General features: G+C 35.2%; 1 long non-coding RNA gene across 1 annotated transcript; it reads left to right on the top strand.

The window, feature by feature from the left end:
- Positions 1–6: 6 nt before the first annotated feature.
- LOC112464671 lies at positions 7–3739 on the top strand. The gene is made up of 5 exons (XR_003041938.1): positions 7–245; positions 1514–1589; positions 1838–2017; positions 2225–2539; positions 2981–3739. It is a non-coding gene; the product is annotated as an uncharacterized LOC112464671 (long non-coding RNA).
- The last annotated feature ends 1015 nt before the right edge of the window (positions 3740–4754 follow it).

Raw genomic sequence — 4754 nt, 5'->3', positions numbered from 1 at the left:
CAACACGGGAAACGTGCTTAACCTATTTTCAATTTATTTGTCAGATTAGCATAGCATTGTACTACGACGCAGTTTACGAATATTCCGAACCGAGAATATTACGAACAGAAACCTCAACGGAGTAAAGTGAATAATACCGTATACCATAGAGAAGACAGTAAACGAAGTAAATATATGCAGAGAAGTCGCGGACGGCTTGCGTATATATTTCGATTTCGCATATTACCTCATCTCGTGTTATATAGGTAAGAAAAAGAGCAATATATTTTTCTGTAAAATCTTCCTTGCTAAGCAACGAACAATTAATGAGTAAAATTAAGGCTAGTATACATAGTCGGTTCTTATTTCAAGACAATGGCTTAAGGTTGATAATATATACGGCTCTGTTATATCTAACAATCGAATGATTAGTTTATAACATCTCTCTCTCTCTTAAGATTACTCCAGCCGGCCTTAAATATAAAAGATCCGACAATGAAATACTACCCTACAACTTTAAGATTACCCTACTCCATTAAGATCTGCTGTGAGAAATTGATCAATCACAATCGAATGTGAGGAAAATAATTAACTATGATTGATTAATTTCTTAGGACTTAAGGATTACTACATATATCTTAAGGATTACTAATTATATATCTTCAGCTTATTTTCTTAATTGTTGCAATTTGAAGTGTTATCGAATTAGAAGATTGCAAAGAAATTAATTAAATTAGGGACATCGCGGTGCGGTGTAGTACAGGAGGTGAGATTTATTGCTAAAAGAAAATCATTTAAATCCTTTTTTATTTTTGAAATAGCAAGTAGACTGTTCATGACGTTCAGATATTCTATCAAATCCATTATTGAAATTAATTAATCTGCAATCATCTGACGACGATGAAATTCTATCGTTTCTCTTCGAAATTTTCTCGTCTTTTTCGTCTCGCATATAATTTATTATATTTCATGTCGTGGCTTTCAATCATTGACGTTAACGTTAATCGAGGACGTGTCGGACGTACGATACGTCTACCTCCTGGCCGATTTTCGGGCGAGCCAAGTTATCCTAGCATACATGCAACGTATAACTTGTACTTTTATTCATCGATTCTTCGGGTCTCTGTCTAACATTCTCGTCCTTGGAGAATCACGTGGTGTTAGAAGCTCGTCACCGCAGGTGCGGAACGCGTGATCGAATATTTATGAAATCAGACAAAGACATTCCATGCCTGCGAAGACAGGCCGTTGATCACGCTTCGATCACGCGTTTCACGCGCGGAAACCGTTCTTTGGTCGCGGCCAGGAATTTAGTGAGCCTTCAGAAGCCACGAGAGTGACACGTCGAGCGCGATAATCCGAAACTGTAAAATAAAGTGCTCCTATCTACCAACGACGATTCAGTTGATTGAATTTCCTCTCCCGTTTGCGGACTGACTCCGACCGGGAGATTATTGCGCCCCGACGCGTACAGTGCGGACCGGCAAAATTACGAACAACATATAAACATTCACGTGGACTGTTTTGCTTCCAGGATGGAGAGCAGATTCGGCGATAGGCGGCATTCAAGTGAGGTGAAGGACAAGCAAGATCTACCAAATAAAAATAAGGTAAGCTAGCAATTAATTTTTAGTTAATATATATTACAGATATAAGCTATAAAGCGTTTGTGCCAGATACATTTTTCAACAACTAAGAACTATTCCTGCTGTTTGCATTTTATTTACTTTTCATATTTAAATTAAAATTATACAAGGATTGTATAATTTAAATTTATGTTAAAAACTAATCTTTCTTTGAAAACAAATATTATACAAATATATCACTGACTTTTTCTTTATTTTTATCTGTGTTTTAGGTTGAATTAAACATGGAGAAAAAGCCAAGTTTAGGATTGCTAACATTAAGCATTACGGATAGTTTTTTGATAGCGACCAATATTTGCTCAACTAAATTAACCCAGAATGTAGACTTATATATAAACCGTCGTTTATAAAAAAGAGGCCGCAAGAGGACGAGCGACAAATGATATTGACTGGTTAGTAAAAAAAAATACAGTTTATCGATTTAGGATTAATAGATTTAAATACAATAAGATTTATTCTTTCTGAAAAGAGGAGTCGGGTTTGTTGCTACTTATGTACTGCATATTGCAATGTATAAAATACATTTATAATTAAAAAATGTGTTTTGCTTACTGAATGTACCTGTTACTAAAGGTTACTTTCTTTTTTTTTTTTATCAGGTTTAGTCGTAATGGCGAAGCTCGCCGAAGAGCCGCTGGAAACGGAAGACATTCTAACGATTTGTTGGGAGCAGAGTCAACACAAGTACACAGAGAGAAGATTACTAGCTGTTGAATGTTGCTCCTACATACCAATATCAGCTGCTGTTAGAAACTCGTTGATGCTGTCAATGCGCTTCCGGAGTAGTACTACCGGAACTGAGGCATCTCAAAACGTTGGTAAATCAATGCCTACCTCAGCAAGAAGATGCAGTGCGTTTCTTGCTCAGAGAAGCGGAGTGCAGGCAGTATTTACTGAATGAAGCCAATAGATAGGTATTGAATAAAAATAATTATGTTAATCTAAACATATCTGATCGTGTTTATAATAATTGACGAATTAATAACTATAAGACATACAGAGGTAAAGAAATATAAGAAATTTTATATTTTATTACTGTAATTTATCACGCGGTGCAATCTTTCGAACATCCCTCATTATTATAGCGACACGCTAATTTTCTTGGAATTTTTGATTGCCGAAAAAAAGATCTCCTGATCTCGGCAGACCAGGCAGCGACCTGGATTTGAAATTACTGTGATTATATAATTGTAATCTACAGTCGCAATAATCCATAGTAGATTTGGTAGAATATTTCTGAATTTCGATATCTTTGGACCATTGAATACTTTTCTAGAAACATTATGTATCCTGTACACATTTTCTCGATAACGAAAAATGTTTAAACGTTTGTGAAAAAATTATCTTCATTCCAGGACACTCGACGAGCTCCGGGTTTTCCCTATCGATGACGACGGTGAATGTCTGCCAAGGATATGCGCCAGAAGATGAACAAGATAACTTCAACAGAAAATTGAATCGCCCAGCATGTCGAGTATTTTCCGCAAGAAGTAAACTTCCCCTTTGTGTCTTATAGCAAGAAATTCTGTGTGAGAAAATCGAGTATCACGTCGGCAAGAGATTCGCGAGTGCAAGCACAAAAAATTGTTGTTAGGCATAAATGTATAATGTTGTTTCAACAAATGTTAACTTATTTTTTTATCGCGCTAGCTCTATGAGTGACGTGTAAATTATTTTGTTTAAATATTAACACGGTCTGAGGAGTTTAGAGATGAGAAAAGACGAATGTTTTTTCACGTTTTGTAAAATTCGGATGTCCATTGTGTCTGCACTCTCGCAGCGTTTGGAATTTTCTCACTTTCTCATGATCCTCTTTAGGTAAAAGAAAAGAAAAAGAATAAATTCAAAACGCCACGATTAACAGTAATTAATGTTTAATTTCGAAGTCTGTCACTTTACATAGTAATAAACAAACGTCATAGATCATATATCATATCAAATTGTATATCGCATATCCGCATATACATATATATATAATACACAAGTGTTTTCCTCGTAGAATAATTTACAAAATCAGACTGTCTAGAAATACAGTTGCGTCCTGTTCCTGCTCGGTTCTGTTTTCCGTTATTTTTTTCTTTCTTTTTTTATATAATCACAGCTTATCCTGATACGTAAAAAAAACATTGCTATTGTATTTTCCTTTTTCCGTTCGATAATTAATCGACACAATCAGAGAGTTTCTCTGAGACATTCGTAAACTGCGATATGAGAATTAAGGTTTCTCTGGGATATTCGTAAACTGCGTCGTAGTGAAATGCTGTGCCAGAGATTCTGGAATATTTATCACAGTAGGTTGCGCCGGAAGTATAAGCTGAAATAAATATCAGTGATATATTTGTATGATATTTGTTTTCAGTGAAAGATTAGTTTTTAACATAAATTACAATCCTTGTATAATTTTAATTTAAATATGAAAAATAAATAAAATGCAAACAGCAGGAATAGTTTTTAGTTGTTGAAAAATGTATCCGGCACAAACGCTTTATAGCTTATCTGTAATATATATGTATATTAACTAAAATTTAATTACTAACTTACCTTGTTCTTAATACTCATTAGGTCATAATCCTGCTCTAGAATCCGTTTTAATGTGCTATCTGTAGCAAGATCATCGCCTGGTTTCATACTGGCTCCAGATTGGCTACCACCACCCACTGTGTTCATCGTTACTCGTTTCACCCATGTAATCAGAACTACTCTCTGTATCCTCTTCTATGTTTACGTCCTATAAATTACAAATGTAATTCTTATAAACTTTTCTTACTTTCGCAATCCTCGGTCTGCAATATCATACGGATAAATTAAATCATGCAGTAAATTAAACCTTTCATAGCGCGGCAACGTTAAGAAAATTACGCCCTCACAACACGATAGTCAATCAGCGTTACACATATTTTTCAAGTTATTGCTACTATCTCTTTCTGTTATTAAATTATAAAAGTTCTGAAACGTCCAAAATCAAATTTGTAACTTGAAAATGAAACTTACTTCTGTACAATAATCAGTGTGTTGGCCTGAACTGCCATCTTCGGAAATTCCGGTCGTAGATGATGCAGCTCGACTGCCACCGCTTCTTGCTCTACGACGAGGTTCTTGATGCTCTGTTTCGTTTCGATTAAGCGCTTT

The sequence above is a fragment of the Temnothorax curvispinosus genome, unplaced genomic scaffold (genome assembly GCF_003070985.1).
Source record: "Temnothorax curvispinosus isolate PA1 unplaced genomic scaffold, ASM307098v1 QBEX01014427.1, whole genome shotgun sequence".
NCBI lineage: Eukaryota > Metazoa > Arthropoda > Insecta > Hymenoptera > Formicidae > Temnothorax > Temnothorax curvispinosus.
The sequence above is the reverse complement of the archived record's forward strand: the minus strand, read 5'-3'. Positions and strand labels throughout refer to the sequence as shown.